The sequence below is a fragment of the Lissotriton helveticus genome, chromosome 1_2 (genome assembly GCF_964261635.1).
Source record: "Lissotriton helveticus chromosome 1_2, aLisHel1.1, whole genome shotgun sequence".
NCBI classification, from domain to species: domain Eukaryota; kingdom Metazoa; phylum Chordata; class Amphibia; order Caudata; family Salamandridae; genus Lissotriton; species Lissotriton helveticus.
Genome location: NC_136058.1, coordinates 324,449,037 through 324,463,258, shown reverse-complemented (window position 1 = coordinate 324,463,258; position 14,222 = coordinate 324,449,037). Strand labels below are relative to the sequence as shown.

Below are 14,222 nucleotides of genomic sequence, written 5' to 3'. Positions count from 1 at the left end.
AGAGCCGAATTGCAAAATTGATCAATGACGTTTCAGAAATTTCCCAAAGGGAATACCAAGCCGAGTGTTAAAAACTGCATTTACTCACAGTCTTTGAGCAGGAAACACTGAAATGCTATTTAAGTGCAATATCCAAGGGAACACTGACTCTGTCAAAGATGATCCATATGGAATTGATGAGAAGTCCCAATTACAAACAACAGAATCAAAATAGGGTGAGGGGACACCCGGATTTGAACCAGGGACCTCTTGATTTGCAGTCAAATGCTCTACCACTGAGCTATATCCCCAGCTTTTCAGTAAAATCAGAATGACAAAATATCAGTACATCATGAAAGAATGTGAGGCTCATACTAAGTTGTGCCAGAAAGTACAACCTTGAAACTGTGGAACAGGAGAAGTAGTCCTTAATATTATTTATTAAAGGAAAACTGGATCATTTAAAAAACAGATGTATTTGTTTCATTGTTAGTTTATTTGAATAGGCAGTGGTACATAGGACCAATGCCTCTACATACAATGATTGTTTTGAAACATTCTTAAAGGGGAAGAGGTTTTTACGGGACACCTTATCATTTGAGGATTGGTTACCACAATCACTGAGATGTTGATGAAGTATGATTGTTTTGGGCCAAATTATGGTGGAAAAACATTTCTACGTACCACTACAATTCGGTATTTGGAAGGTACACCCAAACACCCCTTTCGAATAACTTCTATTTAATACATCAGACAAAGCCATTTTGCGTTTGCAAATGGCCTGATTCTTCAGACCAGCCTTCTTGCAACTGCAATGATAGTTTGTACATCTTGCAAGTAGGCAGAGCTTTTAAGGAGAAATTAAATAGTTCCTACGTTGCACAAAAATGAAGTGCTTCAAACAAACACATACTTTCCATGCACAGAGAAGAGGTGGAATATATGTAAGACGCAGGAAACACTGAAATGCTATTTAAGTGCAATATCCAAGGGAACACTGACTCTGTCAAAGATGATCCAAATGGAATTGATGAGAAGTCCCAATTACAAACAACAGAATCAAAATAGGGTGAGGGGACATCCGGATTTGAACCAGAGACCTCTTGATCTGCAGTCAAATGCTCTACCACAGAGCTATATCCCCAGCTGTTCAGTAAAATCAGAATGACAAAATATCAGTACATCATGAAAGAATGTGAGGCTCATACTAAGTTGTGCCAGAAAGTACAACCTTGAAACTGTGGAACAGGAGAAGTAGTCCTTAATATTATTTATTAAAGGACAACTGGATCATTTAAAAAACAGATATTTGTTTTATTGTTATTTTATTTGAATAGGCAGTGGTACATAGGACCAATGCCTCTACATACAATGATTGATTTGAAACATTCTTAAAGGGGAAGAGGTTTTTACGGGACACCATATCATTTGAGGATTGGTTACCACAATCACTGAGATGGTGATGAAGTATGATTGTTTTGGGCCAAATTATGGTGGAAAAACATTTCTACGTACCACTACAATTCGGTATTTGGAAGGTACACCCAAACACCCCTTTCGAATACCTTCCATTTAATACATCAGAAAAAGCCATTTGCGTTTGCAAATGGCCTGATTCTTCAGACCAGCCTTCTTGCAACTGCAATGATAGTTCGTACATCTTGCACGTAGGCAGAGCTTTTAAGGAGAAATTAAATAGTTCCTACGTTGCACAAAAATGAAGTGCTTCAAACAAACACATACTTTGCATGCACAGAGAAGAGGTGGAATATATGTAAGACTGAAGACACAGGTGAAATGAGAAATAGATTGACTGCTTCGCTGCCAAGTTTTATACGCCATTTCTTCAGTGCAATACAAGAAAGCACCAAACAGTATAACAAAGTTGTCAATTGGTTTCATAGTCCATTCCCTTTGTTTAGTGCTGTGAAAGGAAGAGCCGAATTCCAAAATTGATCAATGATGTTTCAGAAATTTCCCAAAGGGAATACCAAGCCAAGTGTTAAAAACTGCATTTACTCACAGGATTTCAGCAGGAAACACTGAAATGCTATTAAAGTGCAATATCCAAGGGAACACTGACTCTGTCAAAGATGATCCAAATGGAATTGATGAAAAGTCCCAATTACAAACAACAGAATCAAAATAGGGTGAGGGGACACCCGGATTTGAACCAGGGACCTCTTGATCTGCAGTCAAATGCTCTACCACGGAGCTATATTCCCAGCTTTACAGTAAAATCAGAATGACAAAATATCAGTGCATCATGAAAGAGTGAGAGGATCATACTAAGTTGTTCCGGGAAGTACAACCTTGAAACTGTCGAACAGGAGAAGTAGTCCTTAATATTATTTATTAAAGGAAAACTGGATCATTTAAAAAACATATTTGTTTTATTGTTATTTTATTTGAATAGGCAGTGGTACATAGGACCAATGCCTCTACATACATTGATTGATTTGAAACATTCTTAAAGGGGAAGAGGTTTTTACGGGACACCATATCATTTGAGGATTGGTTACCACAATCACTGAGATGGTGATGAAGTATGATTGTTTTGGGCCAAATTATGGTGGAAAAACATTTCTACGTACCACTACAATTCGGTATGTGGAAGGTACACCCAAACACCCCTTTCGAATACCTTGCATTTAATACATCAGAAAAAGCCATTTGCGTTTGCAAATGGCCTGATTCTTCAGACCAGCCTTCTTGCAACTGCAATGATAGTTCGTACATCTTGCACGTAGGCAGAGCTTTTAAGGAGAAATTAAATAGTTCCTACGTTGCACAAAAATGAAGTGCTTCAAACAAACACATACTTTGCATGCACAGAGAAGAGGTGGAATATATGTAAGACTGAAGACACAGGGTGAAATGAGAAATAGATTGACTGCTTCGCTGCCAAGTTTTACACGCCATTTCTTCAGTGCAATACAAGAAAGCACCAAACAGTATAACAAAGTTGTCAATTGGTTTCATAGTCCATTCCCTTTGTTTAGTGCTGTGAAAGGAAGAGCCGAATTCCAAAATTGATCAATGATGTTTCAGAAATTTCCCAAAGGGAATACCAAGCCGAGTGTTAAAAACTGCATTTACTCACAGGATTTCAGCAGGAAACACTGAAATGCTATTAAAGTGCAATATCCAAGGGAACACTGACTCTGTCAAAGATGATCCAAATGGAATTGATGAAAAGTCCCAATTACAAACAACAGAATCAAAATAGGGTGAGGGGACACCCGGATTTGAACCAGGGACCTCTTGATCTGCAGTCAAATGCTCTACCACTAAGCTATATCCCCAGCTTTTCAGTAAAATCAGAATGACAAAATATCAGTACATCATGAAAGAGTGTGAGGATCATACTAAGTTGTGCCAGAAAGTACAACCTTGAAACTGTGGAACAGGAGAAGTATTCCTTCATAATATTTATTAAAGGAAAACTGGATCATTTAAAAACAGATTTATTTGTTTCATTGTTATTTTATTTGAATAGGCAGTGGTACATAGGACCAATGCCTCTACATACAATGATTGTTTTGAAACATTCTTAAAGGGGAAGAGGTTTTTACGGGACACCTTATCATTTGAGGATTGGTTACCACAATCACGGAGATGGTGATGAAGTATGATTGTTTTGGCCAAATTATGGTGGAAAAACATTTCTACGTACCACTACAATTCGGTATTTGGAAGGTACACCCAAACACCCCTTTCGAATACCTTCCATTTAATACATCAGAAAAAGCCATTTTGCGTTTGCAAATGGCCTGATTTTTCAGACCAGCCTTCTTGCAACTGCAATGATAGTTCGTACATCTTGCAAGTAGGCAGAGCTTTTGAGGAGAAATTAAATAGTTCCTACGTTGCACAAAAATGAAGTGCTTCAAACAAACACATACTTTGCATGCACAGAGAAGAGGTGAAATATATGTAAGACTGAAGACAGAGGTGAAATGAGAAATAGATTGACTGCTTTGCTGCCAAGTTTTATACGCCATTTCTTCAGTGCAATACAAGAAAGCACCAAACAGTATAACAAAGTTGTCAATTGGTTTCATAGTCCATTCCCTTTGTTTAGTGCTGTGAAAGGAAGAGCCGAATTGCAAAATTGATCAATGATGTTTCAGAAATTTCCCAAAGGGAATACCAAGCCGAGTGTTAAATACTGCATTTACTCACAGGTTTTGAGCAGGAAACACTGAAATGTTATTAAAGTGCAATATCCAAGGGAACACTGACTCTGTCAAAAATGATCCAAATGGAATTGATGAAAAGTCCCAATTACAAACAACAGAATCAAAATAGGGTGAGAGGACACCCGGATTTGAACCAGGGACCTCTTGATCTGCAGTCAAATGCTCTACCACTGAGCTATATCCCCAGCTTTTCAGTAAAATCAGAATGACTAAATATCAGTACATCATGAAAGAGTGTGAGGATAATACTAAGTTGTGCCAGAAAGTACAACCTTGAAACTGTGGAACAGGAGAAGTAGTCCTCAATATTATTTATTAAAGGAAAACTGGATCATTTAAAAAACAGATATTTGTTTCATTGTTATTTTATTTGAATAGGCAGTCGTACATAGGACCAATGCCTCTACATACAATGATTGTTTTGAAACATTCTTAAAGGGGAAGAGGTTTTTACGGGACACCTTATCATTTGAGGATCGGTTACCACAATCACTGAGATGGTAATGAAGTATGATTGTTTTGGGCCATAGTATGGTGGAAAAACATTTCTACGTACCACTACAATTCGGTATTTGGAAGGTACACCCAAACACCCCTTTCAAATAACTTCTATTTAATACATCAGAAAAAGCCATTTTGCGTTTGCAAATGGCCTGATTCTTCAGACCTGCCTTCTTGCAACTGCAATGATAGTTCGTACATCTTGCAAGTAGGCAGAGCTTTTAAGGAGAAATTAAATAGTTCCTACTTTGCACAACAATGAAGTGCTTCAAACAAACACATACTTTGCATGCACAGAGAAGAGGTGGAATATATGTAAGACTGAAGACACAGGTGAAATGAGAAATAGATTGACTGCTTCGCTGCCAAGTTTTTTACGCCATTTCTTCAGTGCAATACAAGAAAGCACCAAACAGTATAACAAAGTTGTCAATTGGTTTCATAGTCCATTCCCTTTGTTTAGTGCTGTGAAAGGAAGAGCCGAATTGCAAAATTGATCAATGACGTTTCAGAAATTTCCCAAAGGGAATACCAAGCATAGTGTTAAAAACTGCATTTACTCACAGGCTTTGAGCAGGAAACACTGAAATGCTATTTAAGTGCAATATCCAAGGGAACACTGACTCTGTCAAAGATGATCCAAATGGAATTGATGAGAAGTCCCAATTACAAACAACAGAATCAAAATAGGGTGAGGGGACACCCGGATTTGAACCAGGGACCTCTTGATTTGCAGTCAAATGCTCTACCACTGAGCTATATCCCCAGCTTTTCAGTAAAATCAGAATGACAAAATATCAGTACATCATGAAAGAATGTGAGGCTCATACTAAGTTGTGCCAGAAAGTACAACCTTGAAACTGTGGAACAGGAGAAGTAGGCCTTAATATTATTTATTAAAGGAAAACTGGATCATTTAAAAAACAGATGTATTTGTTTCATTGTTAGTTTATTTGAATAGGCAGTGGTACATAGGACCAATGCCTCTACATACAATGATTGTTTTGAAACATTCTTAAAGGGGAAGAGGTTTTTACGGGACACCTTATCATTTGAGGATTGGTTACCACAATCACTGAGATGTTGATGAAGTATGATTGTTTTGGGCCAAATTATGGTGGAAAAACATTTCTACGTACCACTACAATTCGGTATTTGGAAGGTACACCCAAACACCCCTTTTGAATAACTTCTATTTAATACATCAGACAAAGCCATTTTGCGTTTGCAAATGGCCTGATTCTTCAGACCAGCCTTCTTGCAACTGCAATGATAGTTCGTACATCTTGCAAGTAGGCAGAGCTTTTAAGGAGAAATTAAATGGTTCCTACGTTGCACAAAAATGAAGTGCTTCAAACAAACATATACTTTGCATGCACAGAGAAGAGGTGGAATATATGTAAGACTGAAGACACAGGTGAAATGAGAAATAGATTGACTGCTTCGCCACAAAGTTTTATACGCCATTTCTTCAGTGCAATACAAGAAAGCACCAAACAGTATAACAAAGATGTCAATTGGTTTCATAGTCCATTCCCTTTGTTTAGTGCTGTGAAAGGAAGAGCCGAATTCCAAAATTGATCAATGATGTTTCAGAAATTTCCCAAAGGGAATACCAAGCCAAGTGTTAAAAACTGCATTTACTCACAGGATTTCAGCAGGAAACACTGAAATGCTATTAAAGTGCAATATCCAAGGGAACACTGACTCTGTCAAAGATGATCCAAATGGAATTGATGAAAAGTCCCAATTACAAACAACTGAATCAAAATAGGGTGAGGGGACACCCGGATTTGAACCAGGGACCGCTTGATCTGCAGTCAAATGCTCTACCACAGAGCTATATCCCCAGCTTTACAGTAAAATCAGAATGACAAAATATCAGTGCATCATGAAAGAGTGAGAGGATCATACTAAGTTGTTCCGGGAAGTACAACCTTGAAACTGTCGAACAGGAGAAGTAGTCCTTAATATTATTTATTAATTCCAATTCCAATTCCAAAAATTCTTTATTTCGGTCATATAGACCATAAAAGAGACAGTAAAAAACAGCACATACAGTAAAATACACATTATATTAGGAAAATTACATATTATAAAATACTCCATCCCGGCGTAAGAATAATTAGGAAGCTGGAAAGTTCAAGAGGGTTCAGCATATATTTTTTTTCCTAATCAGCCATATAGCCATAAGAAATTTGAGACGGCAAACACAATGTGACCCAGGGTACTGGTTTTCAGGATCCTATATGCCTGTGCGTACTCTCTGAACCCTAGATTTTTACAGAGTGGTGCTATCCAGCGTTTCCTGGGCCTTTGATAGGCGAGGCACACAAACAGGATGTGAAGGTCGTCTTCCAAGTGGGTTTTACAGCATGGGCAAAATTTATCGGCCGTGTTAGACCACTTGGATGTAAAAGTTTTAGTAGGCAGTGTGCCAAGCCTCCATTGTACAAAGAGTTTTCTCGCCAGGATGGGAAAAATAAAATCCATAAAAGGTTCAAAAATATATGAATTTTTGGATTCTAAAAATCGCAAAGTAAGGGTGCCACTGTGTTGCGCATTTACCAAGAGTGCAAGAGACCTGTCCTTAAAAATTTTTGACAGGGCTTTGCGCGAGATTGCTTGGCAGCCTCGCGCTGGGTCCTCCCAAAGGTCACAAAGATTCATTGTAGTCAATTCATTTTTCACAGAGGCAAGCCAAGGAATTTTTCCCCCACAATTAAGGCTCATGACGTGGGTAAGGTCCTCCCTATAATGGTGCAGTTCATTCGTGGACCAGAGCCTGTGCCAGAACTTCACTGGTTTGGACACAAGCTCCTCTGCAATAGGGGGGAGCCCCAGGTCCATTCTCAAGGGCAGAAGTGGCGTTGCACGCGGAAGAGTCAATAAGCGCCTTAAAAAACTATTTTCAACTGTAGACAGGACCTTCGCCGCTTTATGCCCCCAAAGTTCACAGCCATAAGTGGCCGCTGCCTTGGCCTGGGTCCTGTAGGTTTCAAGGGCCGGGCTCACAGGCTTAAAGGACGAAGAATTGGCCACCTTCAGAATTGCACCAGACAGTTGAGACAGTTTTACCCTTGAGCGTGCTATCTGGTGGTCCCAAGATAAGTGTTCCTGTAATGTTACCCCCAGATATATGAAGGTGGACACCCTTTCGAGACTGGCCGTCCCCAAGGTGGGATTAGGTCTTGTTTTAGTGGGTGGATTAAAAATCATGTACTTTGTCTTCCCTGTGTTTATCTCCAACCCGTGCTGAGCACAGAAAAGATCAAATCCATCCAGGATCCTCTGAATCCCCATGGGGGATTTGGAAAGAAGGAGGGTATCGTCGGCAAACATAATTGCCGGTACCCTCCTTCCTGCCAGGCAAGGGGCGTCGTTGTTGTTGACATTTTCCAGGTGGGAGATGACATGGTTGATGTACAAACAAAACAGGGTTGGTGCCAAGACACAACCCTGCCTCACCCCTCGAGAAACGGGGAACCTTGATGATAATTTGCCATCTTTCCCACACCTGACCTGCGCATAGTTGTTCTCATGCAGCCTGACTAAGATGTTAAGTAGCTGGGGGGGAACTCCCAGCTTTTCCAGCACCTCCCACAGCTTCCTGCGCGGGACTAGGTCAAAGGCTGACCTCAGGTCCACGAAGACCATGTACAGTCTTCCCCCCTCGATGATCACAGTCTTCCAGTAGAGGAGGACAAGGCGGAAGATCTGGTCCATGGTCGACGTGTTCTTCCTGAAGCCAGCCTGCAGAGGACTCAAGATGTCATTGTCCTCTACCCAGTCTAATAGATGGTTCAAAATAAGACGCGCAAAGAGCTTTTGGGGGACATCTATAAGGCTAATTGGCCTATAGTTAGTTGGGTTCAGAGGGGAGCCTTTCTTATGGATTGGCATGATTTCGGCCCCTAACCAAGAGGGAGGAACCACCATACCTCCTAAAATAGCATTAAATAAAATGAGAAAGTACGGGGCCCAGATGTCGGGATGGTACCTAAACAAATCACCGGGTAGCTTGTCCAACCCCGGTGCCTTCCCCAGGGCCAGACACTCTAGTGCTGTCTTCACCTCACCTAGAGAAAATTCCAGGGACATTTCTGAGGGACAGGGGAAATCCGCCGCCAACCCATCGGGCCATAGTGTGGTTGCATGGTACAACGCTCCGAAATGGGCCTCCCAAACAGAGGGGGCAATGTTAGGCTCTACAGCAGGCGAGAGCACCCCAGTGCCGTTGTTAACCAGAGCCCAGAACTTCCTAGAGTCTCTGCACTTCAGGGCTTCAAACAGTTCCTGCCAGTGGTTCCAATCCCACTCAGCCCTAGCGCTGGCCAGTGCTGACTTGTACTCCCTCCTCAGGGTTGTAACCCTCTCCCTATCACTGCCTTCTTTGATGGCTGAAAGTAGATCGGATTTAATTTTCCTACAGGTAGGAGTGTACCAAGTCGCAATACGGGTAGCTTTCCTTCTTAAGGGCACCACCGGGTTAAAAACGTCTGCAAGGTCCCTGACCAAAGTCTGGTGGATGCCGGAAAGTCTCTCATTATAGTCGGAGAGTTTAGGTTGACTAATGAGAGCATCCACCTCCTGAAGCATGGGGAGTGCTATACCATATAACTTATTCATGGCATTTTCATCATTGACCAGCTTCCCCCATTTTACCCGTCGTCTACTTGTGGTGAGGAGTATATCCCCCTGGTCACCTCCAGCACCAGTGGTTGCCAGCCCTACAGCGGCGGTTGGGTGCTGAATTTCCAAGAGGAGAGAATTGTGATCGCTATCTGTTCTTAATGCCACTCTAAAATCTTGCACTTTAGGCCATAAAGATATATCAATAAATATATAATCCAGCCTGGACTCGTGCCCCTTTCTATTAAATGTGCACACCGATGGAGTATCGGAGGGAGTGAGCCCATTGCATGCCCTCAGTCCAAAGTTCAACGTAAGGGAGGTAAGTTGTATTGCCAGCGGAGACCATGCTTTAGGGTGAGGCGAGGAGGAGGGGGGAACTCCCCAAAAATCATCCTCAGCTGTAAATGGTCCATCCATTAGACCCTCGAGAGGTTCAAAATGGCAATTGAAGTCGCCTCCCATCACTAATTTCAAGTCCGCTGGTAACTGACCTAGAAAAGATGAGAGTTCGACTAGGGTGGTAGATTCACTGCCCACAGCAACTGGTCGAGAGTAGACATTTACAATTGCCCAGGACCCTTTACCAGGCCAGTTGAAGCGAACACACTGGATGTCCTGGGAGAGAGTATCCACACTTTCCACCTGACACCCAATGTGACTCGCCACCCAAATTGCCAGCCCGCCCGAAGGTCTCCCCCTACCATTCCATTTTGCCGGGATTTCATAAATATCATACCCCCTCATATAATGCGGTTCCCTTGCCCACGTCTCCTGTAGGAGAAGAATGTCACTCCCATCAACCAGGGTCTCCCACTCCGGAGTACCCACCTTATTCATAATACCCGCCACATTCCATGACTGAATAACCAACCCTGAGCCTCTGGATTGCGGGGAAACTTCACTTGGTGGTGAACCTTGGAGATGTGGGGAGACTTCGCTTAGTGCGGACACAGTATCGCATGTGTGCATTACCAAAGCGCCCAACCCAGATGTGGTAGGCTGCGAGATGGATGGTACAGCACACTCCTCCTGTTGCGATATGGGAAGAGAGCTTGGGTAGAGTGGTTCCTGTACTTGCATTTGGGTACATCCCTCGGAGATCCCCCCCTCATTGGGAAAATCCTGGATCTTTGCCTCAGCTACAGGGTTGAGGGAGTCCATCCCTCTAACTGCGATCACATTGGGAGATTTTACAGAGTGTTTAAGTATAACTCCCCATTGTGGTCAATCAACATGGTCCAGGCAAGAAAATCTGTTCTGGTGAACAAAGTTACCAAGAGCGGGGATTGGGTTATGCTTGGGTCTGTACCGTGAACCATCAATTGCAAAGCCCACTCTAGTCCAGCCCTGCTCCCTCCCTGTGGGTAGGTTGGTCACATGTGGATAGAAATTTGAGAGGGGCACTAGTTCTATATTTGACTTATCCGGCCTTACCAGCCAGTTGCAGATGTAGGGGGCGACTAGTGGGCTTTTAAAGCTAATTATGACACAGTCCCCAGCCCTATTCTTGGGAGTGACTCCAATCCATGGAATCCTTCTAACCATTAGGACATCGCCTTTGATATTGGGTGGGAGGGGTCTGTTAATGTTGAGCCAACTAATTACCTTATTACGGAGTGAGTCCTGTGGCTCTCTGGTACCACCAGTGAGCTCAGGAACTCCCACCATTATTGCCGTGTAGGGCACAGCCTCCGGAGGCAGATTCACCACCCTACGCCTGGTATTAGGACTGGTAATGTGACCAGAAGGTGCATTAGTGTCATGCCTCACACTCCTTGGTTCAGGTACTACTGGTGGCTTAGATCTTCTTGGTGCGGGGATAGGGGGCCTGCGGGTTTGTGAAGGAGGGAGTGGGGGGGCATGATTAACTACAGTGCTATTTAGTACCCCCGTCTGGGCCTGTGTGGATGTTTCAACAGTAGAATGACCATTCCCCACGGGTTCTCGAGGAACCAGCTGTGCGCTTGCATCCAACCCCCCACCAGAAGTGTTTCGCATATGCGCACTTTCTATAACTGTGAGTCTAGCGACTATGGAGTCTAATTTTACAGATAGCGGTTCCAACAAGTTCTTGAAAATGACCGTAAGTGAACTAATTAGAGCATCTGCAGGGTTGGGTAGGGGCCCTCCAAATATGAATGGCCCTAAGCACCCTGGTTCAGCTGCGACAAAAGGTGAATCTAATTGGTCAGACTCAAAGACCAAACCAGTACTATCAAAAGATGCCGACCTGTCCGTGCTGGCATCCAGTGTTAGAGTAGTCGTATCCACTTTAGCCCTGTTTGATCTTGTAATCTCTCTTGACCTTTTTCTTTTCGGTGCATGGGACCTTGCACGACCCACAGAGTCTGTTGCCAATAGGGCCGGGCCCTCCTCCAATAACTCAATTGATTCCACACAGTTCACATACGGAGTGGTTTCCACTACCCCGGAAGGACACAAGGGCTGACTGTCCCTTGATTGAGTTGTCGGGGTCCTAAGTTGTTGGAGCACTGACTCGATAGTCTCATCAATGCTATCCAGGAGTGATAGGTGAGTATTATGGAGAGTTATTGGAGTAGTGGCATCATTTGACGGAGAAACCAAAATTTCCTGAGACAAATTTTCAGTATTCGCCTCAAGCAGTGTCTCTGTCACTGTGGAATTTTTCCTGGCTGCAGCGCTAGCTTTGGGGAAGAAATTTTCTAGAGTGTTAGCATGCTGTTGGGCAGACTTACTCCGGGATCCTCTGGAAGCCATGGAGGTGATTCGACACGAAGAGCAAACTTGGGAAAGCAAAGGCAGATATCACAAGAGGCCAGGAGTCAGAGGAATGGCCCGGTCCGGTCTCTTCCGGCCTCTAACGGCCTAAAACGGCCCGCTCTTTGCCCGGTCTTCGTCCCGCGCTGCGGGAGAACACACACTGTTTATAGTAATTTGAAAGGGCGGGGGGCGGAGCTAGAGGGAGAGCGGACCGGAAGGTGGACTCGGTCTCGCAGGGACACCTGGATCAGGTAGTCCCTGCACGCTCGCAGCCCTCAAGCCTTTCAGTTCCCAAAGTTCGCCCTGAAGTGCCCCTACAGGAAGCAGGCAGAGTCAGCAGCAGGACCCTCGGTGAAGCTGCGCCCGCGGAGCGGGTGCGGCGAGCTGCAAACGCTGGAGTCAGAAAGTGAGCGCGGGTCCAGAAATGCGCTGGCAGCAAACAGGCAAAGTATTTATTAAAGGAAAACTGGATCATTTAAAAAACATATTTGTTTTATTGTTATTTTATTTGAATAGGCAGTGGTACATAGGACCAATGCCTCTACATACATTGATTGATTTGAAACATTCTTAAAGGGGAAGAGGTTTTTACGGGACACCATATCATTTGAGGATTGGTTACCACAATCACTGAGATGGTGATGAAGTATGATTGTTTTGGGCCAAATTATGGTGGAAAAACATTTCTACGTACCACTACAATTCGGTATGTGGAAGGTACACCCAAACACCCCTTTCGAATACCTTGCATTTAATACATCAGAAAAAGCCATTTGCGTTTGCAAATGGCCTGATTCTTCAGACCAGCCTTCTAGCAACTGCAATGATAGTTCGTACATCTTGCACGTAGGCAGAGCTTTTAAGGAGAAATTAAATAGTTCCTACGTTGCACAAAAATGAAGTGCTTCAAACAAACACATACTTTGCATGCACAGAGAAGAGGTGGAATATATGTAAGACTGAAGACACAGGTGAAATGAGAAATAGATTGACTGCTTCGCTGCCAAGTTTTACACGCCATTTCTTCAGTGCAATACAAGAAAGCACCAAACAGTATAACAAAGTTGTCAATTGGTTTCATAGTCCATTCCCTTTGTTTAGTGCTGTGAAAGGAAGAGCCGAATTCCAAAATTGATCAATGATGTTTCAGAAATTACCCAAAGGGAATACCAAGCCGAGTGTTAAAAACTGCATTTACTCACAGGATTTCAGCAGGAAACACTGAAATGCTATTAAAGTGCAATATCCAAGGGAACACTGACTCTGTCAAAGATGATCCATATGGAATTGATGAAAAGTCCCAATTACAAACAACAGAATCAAAATAGGGTGAGGGGACACCCGGATTTGAACCAGGGACCTCTTGATCTGCAGTCAAATGCTCTACCACTAAGCTATATCCCCAGCTTTTCAGTAAAATCAGAATGACAAAATATCAGTACATCATGAAAGAGTGTGAGGATCATACTAAGTTGTGCCAGAAAGTAAACCTTGAAACTGTGGAACAGGAGAAGTATTCCTTCATAATATTTATTAAAGGAAAACTGGATCATTTAAAAACAGATTTATTTGTTTCATTGTTATTTTATTTGCATAGGCAGTGGTACATAGGACCAATGCCTCTACATACAATGATTGTTTTGAAACATTCTTAAAGGGGAAGAGGTTTTTACGGGACACCTTATCATTTGAGGATTGGTTACCACAATCACGGAGATGGTGATGAAGTATGATTGTTTTGGCCAAATTATGGTGGAAAAACATTTCTACGTACCACTACAATTCGGTATTTGGAAGGTACACCCAAACACCCCTTTCGAATACCTTCCATTTAATACATCAGAAAAAGCCATTTGCGTTTGCAAATGGCCTGATTTTTCAGACCAGCCTTCTTGCAACTGCAATGATAGTTTGTACATCTTGCAAGTAGGCAGAGCTTTTGAGGAGAAATTAAATAGTTCCTACGTTGCACAAAAATGAAGTGCTTCAAACAAACACATACTTTGCATGCACAGAGAAGAGGTGAAATATATGTAAGACTGAAGACAGAGGTGAAATGAGAAATAGATTGACTGCTTCGCTGCCAAGTTTTATACGCCATTTCTTCAGTGCAATACAAGAAAGCACCAAACAGTATAACAAAGTTGTCAATTGGTTTCATAG

General features: G+C 42.6%; 5 non-coding genes across 5 annotated transcripts; all 5 read right to left on the bottom strand.

Annotated features, from left to right (window-relative positions):
* Window positions 1–218: 218 nt before the first annotated feature.
* On the bottom strand, window positions 219–290 carry TRNAC-GCA (transfer RNA cysteine (anticodon GCA)). The gene has a single exon. It is a non-coding gene; the product is annotated as a tRNA-Cys (tRNA).
* Window positions 291–3,212: 2,922 nt separating this feature from the next.
* On the bottom strand, window positions 3,213–3,284 carry TRNAC-GCA (transfer RNA cysteine (anticodon GCA)). The gene has a single exon. It is a non-coding gene; the product is annotated as a tRNA-Cys (tRNA).
* Window positions 3,285–4,294: 1,010 nt separating this feature from the next.
* On the bottom strand, window positions 4,295–4,366 carry TRNAC-GCA (transfer RNA cysteine (anticodon GCA)). The gene has a single exon. It is a non-coding gene; the product is annotated as a tRNA-Cys (tRNA).
* A 1,010-nt stretch (window positions 4,367–5,376) lies between these two features.
* TRNAC-GCA (transfer RNA cysteine (anticodon GCA)) lies at window positions 5,377–5,448 on the bottom strand. Its single transcript has one exon. It is a non-coding gene; the product is annotated as a tRNA-Cys (tRNA).
* Window positions 5,449–13,391: 7,943 nt separating this feature from the next.
* TRNAC-GCA (transfer RNA cysteine (anticodon GCA)) lies at window positions 13,392–13,463 on the bottom strand. The gene has a single exon. It is a non-coding gene; the product is annotated as a tRNA-Cys (tRNA).
* Window positions 13,464–14,222: the final 759 nt, after the last annotated feature.